General features: G+C 50.2%; 1 protein-coding gene across 2 annotated transcripts in view; it reads right to left on the bottom strand.

Moving 5' to 3' along the window:
* Positions 1-17766, bottom strand: part of ELL (elongation factor for RNA polymerase II) — an 82823-nt gene that overhangs the window by 30117 nt on the left and 34940 nt on the right. The gene's annotated exons all lie outside the window — the stretch shown is intronic.

Raw genomic sequence — 17766 nt, 5'->3', positions numbered from 1 at the left:
GGAAAACAACACGTGTTGAAAATTACAGGAACAGTGTCCAGAGTAGGGTTTTGAAGAATCAATAGGAGTTCCTCAGATGGCATAGGGACCAGGGCTGGAGGCACATGAGAGGCAAGAGTGAAAATACAGACAATAGAAGGAGTTCCTGTCATGGCTCAGCGGTTAACAAATCTGACTAGCGTCCATGAGGACGCAGGTTTAATCCCTGGCCTTACTCAGTGGGTTAAGGATCCTAACATTGCTGTAATCTGTGGTGTAGGTTGCAGACACAGCTCAGATCCTGCGTGGCTGTGATGTAGGCCAGCAGCTGAAGCTCCTATTCAACCCCTAGCCTGGGAACCTCCACATGCTGAGGGTGCGACCCTAAAAAGCAAAAGAAAAAAAGAAAAAAGAAAATACACACAATGGGCAGCTCCTCACCATTCTCCCCAAACCAACATCAGCCCAGGCCATTCTGCCTCAGATTCACCCCCTCAGAATGGAATCAGGATGGATGAGCACCACCTCCAGGAAGCAGGTTAATGAGGTGACACCCCAGCCACCAACACCCTGGCAGGACAGCACTCAATAATGCCTGCCCAGCTCCCTTGTCACAGCTTCAGAGCAGCTTGTCACTGCGCTTGGGGTGGCAGAATTTCCAAATGTCACAAGAAAAAATACACTTTAAAAACTCAAAATAATTTAAGCTTTAGCTATTCAGAGATCAGCCTTCTGGCGGAATTTTAGAAAGAACATGGATCCAGATGGAGGGTCGCATCTCTCTTTCTCATCTATCTTGGGGCTCTAAGCACCTACCTTCTGTACAGCAGACATCACCCCATAGCACAGTGGTGCTAGTTTCTCACCACAACCCCCACCCTCCACCCCCAAACCTTCAGGGCCCAAATTCGCTTCTACACCTATTGTCCTCCCATTTCCTCCACATGGCAGCCAAGGGCCTGGGTTCTCCCACCTCCATCAGAGACCACTTCTCAGGCCTCCACCCCTGTGCCCCCTAGGCTCTCCTCCATGCTTCTTTCATAGTGTCTGCAGTGGCTACCTATCTGTTCCCTACCTAAAATGTCAGGCTCATCACACGTCCTGGGTGGGTGGAGTAGCTCCACACACATGGGGAGAACCAACCAACAGGCAGGCTGGCCTCTCAGTGCCCGTGACTCTGTCAGCCACTGGGCCAAGAGCTATAGACTTGTGTGAAAGAGACAGGGCTCAGCTTGGACCATGTGGGCCTCACACTCACCCCCTTTGTTTATCAGAAGCCCACCTTCCTGCCAATAATCCTCAAGGACTCTGCCATCTGGAGCAGACCTGAGAGGTCACACAGAGCTCCAGTACTTACCTCCATGGAATCTAATACCCAAGAACCACCCCACACTTCCAAAGCACATCAGGCCGGCAGATATGGGATGTCCTCCAGCCCCTTGTGTTGCTCCAGGACTGGGAGGCAGCCCCTGCAAGAACAAGGCCACCATGCTGCTGAGACAGGGCCCAGGCTCCTTTCAAATCAGGCTAATGATGAGATGAGCCATCCCATAAACCACAACCCAGACCACTGCCTGGGTTGCTATTCAGAGAACTAGAGGGGCAGCACCAGTGGGGGCCCTGCCCAGCTGGGTCCTTAGAGACACAACATTTAAGCGGCCTTTGCTTGGACCTGGTTTAAAGATAGAGATCAAAAAGAAGACCTGGGGAGTTCCCATTGTGGCGCAGCAGAAACAAATCCAACTAGTATCCATGAGGATGGGGGTTCGATCCCTGGCCTCACTCAGTGGGTTGGGGATCCAGCTTTGCTGTGAACTGTGGTGTAGACTGGAGATCCCAAGTTGCTGTGGTTGTGGTGTAGGCCGGCCGCTGTTAGCTCCAATTCGAACCCTAGCCTGGGAACTTCCACATGCCACAGGTGTGGCCCTCAAAAAAAAAAAAAAAAAACCTGCAGGCTGTCAATGAGCATGTGAGAAGCCATTACCCATCAGTGAAGTGCAGACTGTGCAGGGAAATACCAGGTACCTATTGGAATAGCTAAAATTAAAAAAGACAACACCCCAGAACCCTCGTCCCTTGTTGGTAGGAGCATACAAGGAGCAGCCCCTGTAGAAAAGTCTGGCAATTTCTTCAAAGGTTAATAAACACAGAGTTACCACATGACCCAACAATTCTATTTCCAGGGATATGGTATACTCAAGTGAAATGAAAACATATATCTGCATGAAAACATACATAAATGTGCTCAGCAGAATTACTTTTACTATCCCCAAAACAGCAACAACCCAAATTTCCATCAGTTGGTGGACAAAGAAGCAGAATACTAACCAGAAATAAAAAGAAATACGGAGTTCCCATCATGGCGCAGTGGTTAACGAATCCGACTAGGAACCATGAGGTTGCGGGTTCGGTCCCTGCCCTTGCTCAATGGGATCCGGCGTTGCCGTGAGCTGTGGTGTAGGCTGCAGATGCGGCTCAGATCCCGAGTTGCTGTGGCTCTGGCGTAGGCCGGTGGCTACAGCTCCGATTAGACCCCTAGCCTGGGAACCTCCATATGCCGCGGGAGCGGCCCAAGAAATGGCAAAAAGACAAAAAAAAAAAAAAAAAAAGAAAAGAAATTCCTGATGAACATAACATGAATGAACCTCAGAAGCCGCTAGCTAAGTGAGAGTAGCCCAACATACAACACAACGCATTGTATGAGTCCATCTATACAAATTCCCAAAAAAGCAAAACTAAAGAGAAAGTAGATGAGTGAGTGCCAGGGAGTAGGGAATGGCTACCTATGGGCTGGAGGGAACTTCTTCTGGGGAATATTGATACTCACTGATTATACACCTTAAATGGACAAGTTCTATGGGCTGTAAACAACACCTGCATAATGCTGTGATCTGCCCTTGGGTGCACAGAGGGTCTTCTCTAAAGACTTGTGTGGGCTTTGAGGAACATCACCTGAACGTACAGAGGATTACTGAACAGGCAGGGGAGAAACTCCCGTCTATTAACCATTTTCAGTGCAAGAGTGATGTAAAGTGGATGGAAGGGAAAGAGCAGAATACATAACACACAGCAAAGATAATGCCCGTCAAGTTACAGAGTGCCCTACTGACATCACCTAATCACAGAAGCTAGGAAGTCAAGAGTGTTCCTGGCTGGGGCAACAGCAGGTGCAAGGCCCAGAGCAGAGACACAGGACACCACAGTAGCAGCGAGCAGGCAGGGCTCAGCTCTTGTGGCCCCGGTCTCTTGGCCTGGATCTCCATGCAGGATTCAGCCTGGGGCTAACAGCAGCATCAAATGTGTCTGCCATGTGCACATAGCAAGGCCTGTGAGCTCCAAGGGCTTGTGGGATAGATGCTGGGACAAAAGCAATGACATGAGACTAGATTTAAGGTAGCAAGGGAGAGGAACTAAGAAGGGTGCCACCTCCCCAGAAGGGACTCCACTAGGACGGCCCAACCAGTGCTTGGCTGGCAAGACAGTGTGGTGCGCCACCCTTTCCCTGGATCATCTGTTCCCTTTTGGCCACTTAGTGAAGCATTTAACTGGCTTAATAGCTGTCAAGCAAGTAATTTGGAAGATTCCTTTCTTGCAAATTCACTCATCTCCCAAGGCACTAAGAATAAGACTTTGTACACTGAAAAAGTTGATCAAGAGGCCTGAATGCCCAAGCTTCCTGGTTTCAAGTCCCCATCTGGCCTGTCATCACAGGACCTTTTTTTTTTTTTTTTTTTTTTTTTGTCTTTTTGCCATTTCTTGGGCCGCTCCTGCGGCATATGGAAGTTCCCAGGCTAGGGGTCTAATCGGAGCTGTAGCCACCGGCCTACGCCAGAGCCACAGCAACTCGGGATCTGAGCCGAGTCTGCGACCTACACCACAGCTCACGGCAACGCCGGATCGTTAACCCATTGAGCAAGGGCAGGGACCGAACCCGCAACCTCATGGTTCCTAGTCGGATTCGTTAACCACTGCGCCACAACGAGAACTCCAGGACCTTTTTTTTTTTTTTTTTTGGTCTTTGGTCTTTTTAGGGCCACACCTGCAGCATATGGAGGTTCCCAAGCTAGGGGTCTAATTGGAGCTATAGCTGCTGGCCTATGCCAGAGCCACAGCAATGCCACACCCAAGCCTCATCTGCAACCTACACCACAGCCCACAGCAATGCCACTGAGCGAGGCCAGGGACCAAACCCACAACCTCATGGTTCCTAATAGGATTCATTTCCGCTGCGCCATGACGGGAACTCCAGGTCAGGACCTTCTTATCAACAACACAGCAATTTACTCATACCATTGCTCTCTCACATACACATACCCCTGCCTATATCTATTAACAAAAAAGGCACCAAGTCAAGACCTAAGCTCCACAGGCCCCTGTGCAGGTGGGGGAACAAGGGCCCTGTCTGGTAAGGGTTTAAAACAAAAGAAGGAGCAGCTCTTGGTGCCCTGACACTTGCTGAATGACTGAGGTGTACTCTAATGGCACTAGTATCCATGAGTATGCAGGTTCAATCCCTGGCCTCGCTCAGAGGGTTAGGGATCCAGTGTTGCCGTAGCTGTGGTGTAAGTTGCAGATGCGGCTCAAATCCCGTGTTGCTTTTGCTGTGGTGTGGGCCAGTAGCTATAGCTCTGGTTCACCCCCTAGCCTGGGAACTTCCATATGCCATGAATGCTGCCTTAAAAAAACAAAATAACAACAACAACAACAAAAAGCATGTCTGCAGGCACTGGAGGGCCCACCCTCAGTGGTCTGGGTTAATGCAGCCTCCTGAGCTGACTGTGGCTCTTGCCCATCAGTTCCTCTATCCTAGGGGTGACAGCTTTGACCCTCTGTGTAGACTTTTCCACATGGGGTGCATGTAGGTAAGCTACCTGCTTACCACTGTGGCCCCCATCAGGTTTCTAAGAGGAAACACAGGTACTAGCTAGGGGACCTCTCCAAGGGCTGCCAGGGTCTGGAATTTTGGAGTGTCCTACACACTGGTACATGACCATCCTACCTGTCATAAACTCCCAGCTCAGAGGTCCAACCTTATTTTAATAATGCACAACAAAAAATTGTTACCAGAAGGTTTAAGATAAAAGAATTTTCTAGAGTTCTAAAATGTACTAAAACTACTGTATGTCTCCAACATCCACCAAAGTGGCCTCAGGAGTGGGGGGCTCCTGAGAATGGAGATTTGTTTTTAGATCAAAGCAATGTTTTTATTTTCCTAAACAAAAGTTCTCAGGTGTTTACTGTGAAGCAAATACACTTAATTTTTTTAAATTATACTAAATTTGAATGACTCAAAGCACATCCAGCCCTGTCACCTCTAAAAACCTACAGAAAAAGAAGTTGGCAGAGTTCCCGTTGTGGTGCAGTGGTTAACGAATCCAACTAGGAACCATGAGGTTGCAGGTTCGATCCCTGACCTTGCTCAGTAGGTTAAGGATCTGGCGTTGCCGTGAGCTATGGTGTAGGCTGCAGACGCGGCTCGGATCCCGAGTTGCTGTGGCTGTGGTGTAGGTCGGCGGCTACAGCTCAGGTTCAACCCCTAGCCTGGGAACCTCCATATGCCGTGGGAGTAGCCCAAGAAATGGCAAAAAGACAAAAAAAAAAAAAAAAAAAAGAAGAAGAAGAAGAAGTTGGCTGCTTCTCCCTTCCCTGAATCAGGTTCAGAGTGGGCCAGGGAGGCTGAGGGGAACACCAAATGCCATAGGCCCCTCTGGAAACCCTGCCATATAGGTCGCTCATATTGACAGAAATAGCTCTCAGTACCTGGGGACATGGCCCCACTTCCTCCCTCCACTGTTGAACCATCTGGGCCTCCTCCCGTTCCAACCAGCAAGCTTCCATCAATGCCAATGGGGATGCTTAGTGCACAATGAAAGCTAGAGACCCAGGATCCCTGAGGAACAGCACACCTACACGTGTCTTGACTTAGCCTCCACAGCTGGCAAGGGCTTGGGACCTGGAGCCATCCTGAGTAGAGGGGAAGGGGTCACCACAGGACCAGGGCACATGACACCCAGGAACACCTTATGCAGGCCACAGGCTTGTTATCACTAAACCCCACCACAAACCTCAAGTATCATGGAGGGTTAAATGTTGCCCAAAACTATAGAGAACCAGGATCCAACTCCACCTGCCCACCTGTAAGTCCCAAGTACTGTGCTAGGTGGTACACATACTCATAGCCTCCTTTTCTCTGAGCCCTTCAGGAACTTGTAGGCTAACCCCAAGGAGGACACAGCCACGTCTGCTACAGTCATCTCTAGACTTCAGTCTGAAGATGAGGTGTTCAGTCCAATAGCTCAGGCCCTCCACTCCAACTAGAGGGGGGCAGGTCTTTCTACAATTGGGAGGCCATGGTGGGCAACTGGAGCCAGGAAACAGTCAATGGCTGGAGAGAAGAGTGGATGGACAGAGAGCTGGCCTGTTGTATCCTCTCAGCAACTTCACAAGCATGCACCTACCTAAGGGCCAGACAGACCACCTGGGATCAGACAAGCTATCCAGAGGTGACAACTAGGGTGCTGGATAAAACATACAATGTTTTAACACAAATACAAGCAGCACTGGCCAGAGAGGCCTACAAGAAGGGAAAGGACCAAGGGACTGCCCAGCTCACTGCCTCAAGGAAGCTCTGGATCTCAGGGTAAAAAAGCCAAAGGGATGTGCAGGCAGAGGCTCTTGAAGGCAGTACAGTGCAGAGCGGCTGCTTCTGGCACCTGTGCAGGGCCTTGAGCTGCTGCCCAGGAGGGCTCCAAGGCTCCCCAACATGGAAAAAAATTTATAGGAAAATGAAGAAGGTCTTGGCAGGACAGTAGAAAGAAACCCATTATAAATGTTAACTGGAGGAGTTCCCATCGTGGAACAGCAGAAACCAAATCCAACTAGGAACCATGAGGTAGTGGGTTCGATTCCTGGCCTCGCTCAGTGGGTTAAGGATCCAGTGTTGCCATGAGCTGTGGTGTAGTTTGCAGACACGGCTTGGACCTGGCGTTGCTGTGGGTGTGGTATAGGCCAGCAGCCTGGGAACCTCCATATGCTGTAGGTACAGCCCTAAAAAGACAAAAGACAAAAGACAAAAAAAAAAAAAAAAAAGTGCAACTGGAATCCTCAAGGCCACAGTAGCCAAAAAATAACAGCCCCAAGTCCCCAAATGTGATGTGTTCACTATAAATCCACAGATCTAAGATGCTCCGGCAGGAAAAACAAAAAACATGTCAGGGGACATCATGCAAATCAGTACAACCACTGACTGAGACGCCACAGAGAAGCAAAGACCCAACTCAGGAGGCCAAGTGCCAGAAACAAGCTCAGAGACCATGGAAGAATATCTTCCAAGACACTGAAGAAACAATATTGTCATCCTAAGATTCCAGGAAGGAGACATAAAGACTTGTTTAGACAAAGGCTGAGAAAATCTGTTTGCAGCAGATCTCTTACAAGGAAGGGTCTGGAAGTTCTTTAGGAGGAGAGAGAGTCACATCAGATGGATAAGACAAATCTGCATAGAGGACGAAGAATGTCAGGAACATGTATGAATTTGAAAGACTTTTTTCTCGTTATGTTTCTGTAAAAAATAATGGACAGTTTAAGGCATAAGTAACAATGAAGTGCAAGGTTAGGATGTGTGGTGCTAAATGGGTGGCAACCAGGTGCAAGGACGAGGAGGAGATGAGAGCAGACTGTCCCAGGGTCCTGACACTATGTGATCCACTGCAGGAGGTTGACCAGAGCTGACCCTGAACTCCCTGCACCTCAGTTCTGGGGACATGGAGCAGGCGGACTCACACATATGCCTGCTGGACATACTGAACATGCTGAACGTGCTAAACATGCACCTCTTACCCGTTCCTGCACTCAAGTAGCACTTTCTGAGCCTCGAAGGTTCCAGGCCATGCCTCACAGAGTGGGACAGATGGACAGACAGAGGATGCCACGAGGCCATGACTGTACATGAGAGGAAGAAGTAAAGAGCACAGTGGGCACGGCGCACACAGCGAGGGAGATGAAGCAGACACTGAGCTGGACTGCAGGTAGTGAGGGTGGCAGCATGAGCACTGTCGGGAAGAAGGCGTGGTGTGTAGGGCTGCAGTAGTTTGAGGGGCACAGGGGTCCCCCTGGGCTCATGGGCCCCTTGAAGGTGGACATGGTACCAACAGTGTCTTCAGAACAAGCAGGCAAGAAGTATCTCTACAACAGGACCAGTGTCACCCTCCAGACCCACCCAGTCTGGCCTGGACTCCGGCAGCTGGGACACCCTTGTTGGTGCACGGGCCCACCATGCAAACATGGCCCTTCCTGCCTTCTGGCTGACTGTTCCCTGCAGGGGCTAACAGCTCACAGGATTAGGGAGACATCACTTGTTAGGGGTACCCTGCCACCCTGTTACCTCCTTTACACATCTGGGGACCAGGAAGGTCTGACGGACTAGCCTGGGCACTGCCCACCCTGTCTCTTTGGGGTCAGCCCTCAGACTGTTATTGGCAAGTCACCGGTAGTGTAACTTCCCACAATACCCCTCAGGCACAGCACTGCCCACCTCCCTGCCTGTTATACTCGGCACTTGTATGAACTACGCTTCAGACCAGCAACATTACACTCGACACACTTAGGCTCCTCAAACCTTCTGAGGGCTCATGTTGTGCATACCACTGGCTCACAGGTCACCCCCCCCCCCGAGCCCAAGCTGCCCAGGATAGTGCCTCTTGAGCACCAGGCACCAAGCCCCACACTGGCCCTGTCAGCACCCCGAGTGGCAGAATACCATCTCCCATGGTGGTATACAGGGTATGAAACCAGGACCTTCTCGAGACAAGTGTCACTGCTAGTGCCATGCTTTGGTGGCGAGCCCAGGGATGAACTGGGAGGCTTGGCAGGGGTGGGCGGTGCAGAGGCCTCAACACCGCAGGGAAGGACATCCACACCCAGCAGTCACTGGGCCCCTATGCAGCTCCCCAACAAGGGGGTGTAACTCGGGTGAAAAAATGAAGATGTAAAAAAGATGCTGAGTATGTAAGGAAAAACAGGGAGGGCACAGGGCAGTGACAGTCAGGGGAACAGACAAGTTATGTGGAAGGAGGTGTAAACACTGGCCAAAGACCCCTCTTCCCTAAGAAGGGGCACAGGGCAAAGAGGAACCTTATGGCCAGAATCCCTTTGTCTCTCCCCATGGAGAAGAACCCTTCAGGGGTGAAGCAACAGGAAGTGGCTTATGAAATACACGTCCAGGTCTAGTGACCCAGTTTATAGGAAGTGCAGTAGTTAAAGCATCAAGTTACACTTGCGGTTCTCAACTGGGTGATTTTGCCCCAAGGGACACTAGTTATGTCTGGAGACATTTTTTTTTTTTTGTCTTTTGAGGGCTGCACCTGCAACATAAGGAAGTTTCCAGGCCCATAGCACAGCCACAGCAATGAGGGATCTGAGCCGCATCTGTGACCTACACCACAACTCACGGCAGCGGCTACAGCTCCAATTCGACCCCTAGCCTGGGAACCTCCATATGCTGCAGGTATGGCCCTAAAAGGCAAAAGACAGACAGAAAGACAGACAGAAGGAAGGGAAGGCAAGGGAAGGGAGAAAGAAAGAGAAAAGAAAGAAAAGAGGAGTTCCCGTCGTGGTGCAGTGGTTAACGAATCCGACTAGGAACCATGAGGTTGCGGGTTCGATCCCTGACCTTGCTCAGTAGGTTAAGGATCTGGCGTTGCCGTGAGCTGTGGTGTAGGTTGCAGACGCGGCTCGGATCCCGTGTTGCTGTGGCTCTGGCGTAGGCCGGCAACTACAGCTCCGATTCGACCCCTAGCCTGGGAATCTCCATATGCCACGGGAGCGGCCCAAGAAATGGCAAAAAGACAAAAAAATAAATAAATAAATAAGAAAAGAGAAGAAAAGAAGAGAAACCTGGGACTTCTTAAAATGTTCTAGCAAAACCAAACAAAAAAAACAGAGAGGGAGTTCTCGTCATGGCTCAGTGGTCCGACTAGGAACCAAGACGTTGAGGGTTCAATCCCTGGCTTTGCTCAGTGGGTTAAGGATCTGGTGTCACCGTGAGCTGTGGGGTAGGTTGCAGACACGGCTCGGATCCCTTGTTGCTGTGTCTCCGGCGTAGGCCGGTGTCTACAGCTCCAATTCGACCCCTAGCCTGGGAACCTCCATATGCTGCAGGAGCAGCCCAAGAAATGGCAAAAGACCAAAAGACCAAAAAAAAAAAAAAAAAAAAGCCGGGGGATGAGGTGAGCACAGGATGGGTCAGCCAAGATTGGTCAGAGCTCAGAGAGTGAGTGGCAGTAAGGGGACTGTTATTCCCATCTCTGAAACATTCCCACGCAAAAATTTAAGATAAAAATGCACATGTATAAGACCCCCCTGCCACCCGCAGCACACAGAATGGATGGGTGTGAGTATAGTAAGTGCAGAGTTGGTGCTTTATCTGGGGGAAAGGGATGGACCCAGTGGAGGTAGGAGGACCACCGAGGACAGGGCAGATCTGGACACTGCCCCAGGATGCCTGCCACTGGCTGGGCATGGGGAGCAGTACCTAAGAGCACCCCTCCCAGTCTTGAAATGCCCACTGGGTGCAGTGTCAACTGTGCCCAGGCAACACAATCCTTGTGACCTGAACCCCCATAACTCAGAGGTGCCTAGGGAAAACGACCGAAGGTAAAGTTTCTGTTGCTCTTTAAAGAGTCTTTCTGATTCTACAAAGCACAAGGATCCAACCCCTCCTGGGCAGCGTGTGGCCAGCAAAAGGGGGGAGGTTAAGTCCTGAGAAAAGGCCTGGCTGCCGACCTCCTGGCAACTGTCTCTCAATTTCCAGTAAAGCAGAGACCATTGGGAAACGCCTTTCAGGAATCCTCCCTTTGACTTCTTGGCAGGTTCCAAGTGGTATGCCGAGGCAGTGGAGGGTTTACACAGTGTCTGGTTCATGAGCGGCCATTTCCATGAACCACAGGCAGGGAGAAAGACCTGGGACACATCCCCAGGACATCAGTCCAGTGGGTGTGGCCAGATCAGGGCAGAGCTGGGAAACTTGGGCAGATACACTGAGGTTCTACACTTACTTGAGGATGAGGTCACAGCAGAGCAAGGGTGTGGAGGGCCGGCACTGGGCCCATGGCAGCTCCTCCCCTGGGCCAGGAGGACAGCAGGACATTTATCATTATGTGGAGGGACACATAAAAGCAAGAAAAGGGGTTCTAAGCAGCCATTAGCCAGGTGTAAATCAGGACCCACTTGGTGGCCAGCACAGCATATATTTCTACCTAAAGTCACAGAAGTGCACAAAAAAGCTTAGGGAAAATATTTTAAGATATAGAGGATTAGAAAAATAGAGGTAAATCATCTGAAACTGGCCCTGATACACTCCCGTGCATTTCTGTTTGCTCTTCTTGGGTCAACAAATAAACACAGCCAGCAATGGACAGGCCACTGTGCTTTCTGCTAGAATCCCCATGTACCCACCTGTACTCCAACTCTCTCCTCACTCCCAGTGACTTACAATCTGCCTTCCTGTCCCTAAGGTTGCCCCTTTTCTGTAAGATCTTTTAAATGGAATAATACTGTATTAGTTTCCTGCGGCTATGTAACAAATCACCACAAACTTAAAAGCTTAAAACAACAGATATTGGGAGTTCCCATCATGGCACAGTGGTTGACGGATCCGACTGGGAACCATGAGGTTGCGGGTACGATCCCTGGCCTTGCTCAGTGGGTCGAGGATCCAGCGTTGCCGTGAGCTGTGGTGTGGATCGCAGATGCAGCTCGAATCCCGAATTGCTATGGCTGTGGCGTGGGTCAGCGGCTATAGCTCGGATTTGACCCCTAGCCTGGGAATCTCCATATGCCGCAGGAGCGGCTCTAGAAAAGGAAAAAAAGACCAAAAAAACAAAAACAGATATTGGAGTTCCCATGGTGGTGCAGCAGAAACTAATCCGACTAGGAACCACAAGGTTGCAGGTTCAAACCCTGGTCTCATTCAGTGGGTTAAGGATCCAGCATTGCCATGAGCTGTGGTTAGGTTGCAGACACAGCTCAGATCAGGTGTTGCTGTGGCTGTGGTATAGGCTGGCAGCTGTGGGTCTGATTAGACCCTGAGCCTGGGAACCTCCATATGCTGCAGGTGCAACCCTAAAAAAAAAGACAAAAAAAAAACAAAAACAAAAAAAAACAGAATTTATTCTCAGTCCTGGAGGCCAGAAATTAGCATCTATGGGCTGAAATCAAGGTGCACCCCTCCAGAGGCTCAAGGGGAGGAGCTGTCCTTGCCTCTTCCAGCTTCTGGAAGCTGTATGCATTCCTGGCTTGTGGTCATACGACTTGTCTCCACCTCTGTAGTCACATCACCTTCTGTATCACCTTTTCCTGTCTGTGTCAAATTTCTCTCTGCCTCTCTTTACTTTTTTCCTTTCGGCCACACCTGCAGCATGTGGAAGTTCCCAGGCCAGGGACTGAACCTGTGCCACAGCAGTGACAATGTCGGGTCCTCAACCTGCTGCACCACCAGGGAACTCCCATCTCTGCCTCTCTCTTAAAAGGTCATTTGTGATCACATTTAGGACCCATCCAGATAATCCAGTATATTTCCATCTCAGAATCCTTAACTTACCCCATCTGCAAAGTTCTTTTTTCCACAAAGGGTCACATTCACAGGTTCCAGGGGTTAAGACCTGGACAGGTACTGGGACCCCTACTCAGCTGACCACATGATATTTAGTACATCTTTGAGATTCATCCATGTTGCTGACACCAGAGTCCATTTCTTTCTACTGCTTGATAAACCCACCATATTATATTAGAAGCTATTCATCCATTTGTGGCCTGAATGATACTGGGGCCACTTCCAGTTTGGGGAACTAATGAATCAACTGCTATAAACATTCACATGCAGGTTTTTGTGAGGATATGAGTTTTCATTTCGCCTGATGAACACCCAGGAGCATGACTGTTGGGTTCCACAGTAAGTGTGTGTTTACCTTCATGAAAAAATGGTCAGCCAGTCTTCCAGGGTAGCTATGCCATTTTTTGCATTCCCATCAGCAGTGAAGGAAGTTGCTCCCCCATCCATGCCAGGATTTAGTGTCCTCAGATTTTCTATCTTAGCCATTCTCATAGGTGTGAAGTGCTGTCTCATGGTGTCAACTTATATCTCACTAATGACTAATGATGGGAAGAATCTTCTCAAGGACTAATCTACCATTATTGTATCTTTCTGGTGAAGTTATACAAATCTCCAATGCATTTTTTAAAACTGGATCATCTTATTATCGTGTTTTTAGAGTTCTTCATATATTCTAGATACAGGAGTTTTATCAGATGAGGTCTGCAAAGATTCTCCCCCAGCCCATGGCTGGTCTTCTTATTCTCTTAAAAGTGTCTTTCAAAAAACAGTTCTTAATTCCTTTTTTTTGGAGGGGGGCCTGCAACCACGGCATGCAGAAATTTCCAGGCCAGGGATCAAACCCGTGCCGTGGCTATAGCCAGAGTCACAGCAGTGACAATGCCAGATCCTTAGCCTGCTGAGCCACCAGGAACTCCAGCAGTTCTTAATTTTGATGAAGTAGCAGCACTTATTTCTTTTATGGGGCTTGCTTTTTAAAGCTATCATCCTTCCTTTTTTTAAATAGCTCCATTTCTGAAAATCTTAATTCTTACCGACTTCCCTCTCCTCTCCCCCCAAAAAAGTTCCAAGGAACTGATGAGTCCAACACCTCCGCTACCCCGGGTCCCACTGGAAGGTCTCTTTCAGATTCCCATGTCACAACCATGGGCTCCCTGGGTGCTGACCACCAAGATGGTGCCAGGTTTGTGGCCATTGTCTGGCTTCAGCCTCTTGACCCCTGTGGAGTGGGGCAGGTGGTGTCCTCCCTGCCCCTGACACCCATGCCTCACTCTGAGCTGCAGCACATACTGCTTCATGGCTCACACACCAATAAAGGTAACAAGTTGGGCCTGGGCCACTTGGAACCAAGACCACACCCCCACTAGGTCCTCTGTATCCATCAAGGAAAGAAAGACCCATAGGGCAGGGTTTGGCCCATGCTCCCCTCAGAGATGAGTGGGTGGATGGCATCTGAACACTGTAGAGGGGCTGCACGGACTCATTGGGCACAGGCTCTCCACGGATATCACAGCCAAACTGAACATGATGACTTGTGGTATCGAGGACAGCCAGCCACCATCATGAAACTCACTCCCATCTTCAACTATTCAGGTATCAGGGTTCCTACTGCTACGACTGAGAAAAATGAGGTACAGAGGGGGACAGGGTGGAGATCCAAGGGGCAGGGCTGGGGCACTCACTCCACCAGAAGAGCTGATCCCACCCTCACAGGAAGACCAGCCCTGGGGTCACCCACAGCTCACGCTCCATCACCACTCCACTCATTAGATTGTATCCCAATTTCACAACTTATCCAAACACTGTGAAACACACCTGACCCCGTGGTAAAGGGACAAGACAAACATTTGCTTTGAAACAATTCTTCACATTAAAGTGCTTCTATTCCGCTGAGCCCTGCTCCATCCACAGCTGCCAGCGGCACATTCCAGGCCTGCCTCCAGGGGTGTGCGGCTGTCATGAGCCACCAACCCTTGCCACTTCTCTGAGCTGTGCAACCCACGCCTGCGCCAGACCCTCTTTTCAACACCTTCGCCTCATCATTATTTCATCTTTCCCATCTGCCTTTCCTCAAATAGAAAAATTAAGAAGCCGCCCCATGTCAGTACCTGCTGCACGCCTCCAGCACAGGCAGCCTGCAGCAGTGAGCACAGCCTGTGGAGAGGCTGGGTCCATATGCTGAACTTAGCCCCATCCCCATGGCAGGGACAGATGGCCGAACCTTGGACCTCATCTCGTCTGTGTTTCTGCTTCCCTGCAGGAACACAGCACGCTTTGCACAAAACCCCAGAGCTATGTCTCAGAGTTTGCAGCCCAGCCCCATGCTCTCTGACCTGGAGACCTGAGGTCCCCACCACCTGGGCAAGAGCCCACTTCAGAGGCTATGTCCTGGGTCTCTTCCCTCTCTCCCTCAGGGAGACCTCTGAGGAGGCTGATGGAAGCACTCAGGAAATGCAGACAAATAAGCAAGAAAGCATATGTGCACTCCATACCAATGTTCTTCTGACATGCCTTGCCAGGAGCCTGAGTGTTGGGGGGGCTTATTTTTCCTTTTTATTTATTTATTTTTGGCCACGCCCAGGCATGTGGAAGTTGCCAGGCTAGGGATTGAACCCGAGTCACAGCAGTGACAACACTGGTTCCTTAACCACTAAGCCACCAAGGAACTCCTTGTTTTTCCTTTTTAATTCATCAACAGGCACTTCACTCTGCCCAAACCCGTCCTCCGCCCATGGCCTGACAGCAATATGACAACACTCCCTCTGCCCAGACAGCAGTGACAAAGATGGGATCTTTTTTTTTTTTTTTTTTTTTTTTGTCTTTTTGCTATTTCTTGGGCCGCCCCTGCGGCATGTGGAGGTTCCCAGGCTAGGGGTCGAATCAGAGCCATAGCCACCGGCCTGCGCCAGAGCCACAGCAACACGGGATCCGAGCCGCGTCTGCAACCTACACCACAGCTCACGGCAACGCCGGATCGTTAACCCACTGAGCAAGGGCAGGGACCGAACCCGCAACCTCATGGTTCCTAGTCGGATTCGTTAACCACTGCGCCACAACGGGAACTCCTTTTTTTTTTTTTTTTTGTCTTTTTGTCTTTTTTGTTGTTGTTGTTGTTGTTGCTATTCCTTGGGCCGCTCCCGCGGCATATGGAGGTTCCCAGGCTAGGGGTCTAATCGGAGCTGTAGCCACCGGCCTACGCCAGAAGCACAGCAACGCGGGATCCGAGCCGCGTCTGCAACCTACACCACAGCTCACGGCAACGCCGGATCGTTAACCCACTGAGCAAGGGCAGGGACCGAACCCGCAACCTCATGGTTCCTAGTCGGATTCGTTAACCACTGCGCCATGACGGGAACTCCCTTTTTTTTTTTTTTTTTTTAAATGAGAGTTGCAACGTTTATTTCAGGTTCTCTCTTGGGTTTTTTTTGTATTTTTTTTTTTTTTTCTTTTTTGCCACACAGGCAGTATGTGGGAATTCCTGGGCCAGGGATTGAACCTATGCCGCACAGCAGCAACCAGAGCCACAGCGGTGAGAACGCAGGAGCCTCAACCCACTAGGCCATCAGAGAACTCCCCAAAGATGGAATCTTACAGCAGAGGAAACTGAGGGCCTAACCTAGATGGCCTGGGTCCTCTGGAGTCCAGCCCAGGATGCTGGCTGCCCAGATGCTCCCCATCTTGGCATGAGGCTTAGCTCGCACTTCTCCTGCCTCATCACCTGCCCCTGCAAAGTGCCACAAACCCATCCCAGGAGTTGCAGGCACAAATCAGAGACAAACAGCTGTGGCTGAGAACTCAGCATTCTTTGCCCTTTGGGATGTGACATCCTCAACCCCCACCCATGGCCTCAAGCTGGTGCTAAAGCAGGGTCACTCTCCTGCATCCTCTTCTCACACACACATGACCTGCAACCTGGGAGCTGCCAGGTCAGGAGGCCTCCTTCCCAGCCTAGGAGTTCACTCAGCATTGGTCTCACTGTATCACCTCAGATACATGCTCCAAGTCCATGCACCTCTCCATCCTATCAGCCTCTGATCAGCCTCAGGCATCCGTTCCAGGCCATGTTTAACACTCTCTGCCACTTCCACTGTTACACTGGAATAAATCCTAATTGCTCAGGAACACAGAGAAGGCCACACTGTAGACTCTGCCTTAGACACCACACCACTCACAGCTGCGGGCCTACCTCTGAGCAGAGCCAGCCCTCAAGCAGCTGGGTGGTGAAGGCCACCTCCACACAAGGTCAGGTCAGAGACGTGACCTCAGTCATGTCTACCCACGATACCCCTCCTGAGGGCTCCAGAGACATCCTGGAGGCCTGGGAAAGCCAAGCTCCCCAGAGAGCTGAGTAACCTCTCTCGTTCTAGCAGCTCAAATATTGAGCCAGAAAATCCTGAAAGTCTCAAAGAGCCATCAAAATCTGGGAGAAAAGTTTGCCTAGGGCTAAGTTCGCAGGTCCCTTGGCACTGGCAACATGCTCTTCCTGACACGAGGCAGTGGGCACTGATTGGGACCAAGGCTTGGCCTGGCCTACCCTCAAGTGTGTGGGGAAAGAGAGAGCAGAATAAATGTGACAAACATGTGTGAGGTGGGTGTGCTGGGCAGCAAGGCCTCAGAAAGCCAAGCCAAATGAGTTCAGCCCACAGTCTTTCTTCTCCTGGAGGAGCAGGCAGGGCCACGCATGGGGCCAGGCTTGGGACAAGGAAGTCCTTGCCCTCACTGGGTCTGAAAAAAAGGAGGCTGTATGAAATCAGCACTTTTTTTGTTTTTTTTTTGCCTATAAGTTGACTTGACAATCAGCAGTTAGTTCTCATCCACATTAACTGTAGATTTTTGAAAGTGGTAACAGGTACACCAGTAACCAATGTATAGAGCTTGTTTGGTGAATCCTTATCTTCATTACGCCTTCTGGACAACCATGCTCAGATACCCTAAGGGTCATTCCTTATTTCTTTGGCCCAGACAGCTTTGTTGAGCCTGGTGCCAATGTGTACACCTGGAGTTCCTATCTCCTTCATGGCAAATTTCCAGATTTCTTTGAGTGCCTGACAGGCACACTTCTTAAAACCCACTCCAGGAGTTCCCATTGTGGCTCAACAAGTTAAGGACCAAACACTGTCTCTGTGAGGATGTGGGTTTGACCCTGGCCTTGCTCAGTGGGTTAAGGATCCAGCATT

Source organism: Sus scrofa, chromosome 2 (genome assembly GCF_000003025.6).
Source record: "Sus scrofa isolate TJ Tabasco breed Duroc chromosome 2, Sscrofa11.1, whole genome shotgun sequence".
NCBI classification, from domain to species: Eukaryota; Metazoa; Chordata; class Mammalia; order Artiodactyla; family Suidae; genus Sus; species Sus scrofa.
This window is presented reverse-complemented; position numbering and strand designations above follow the sequence as displayed.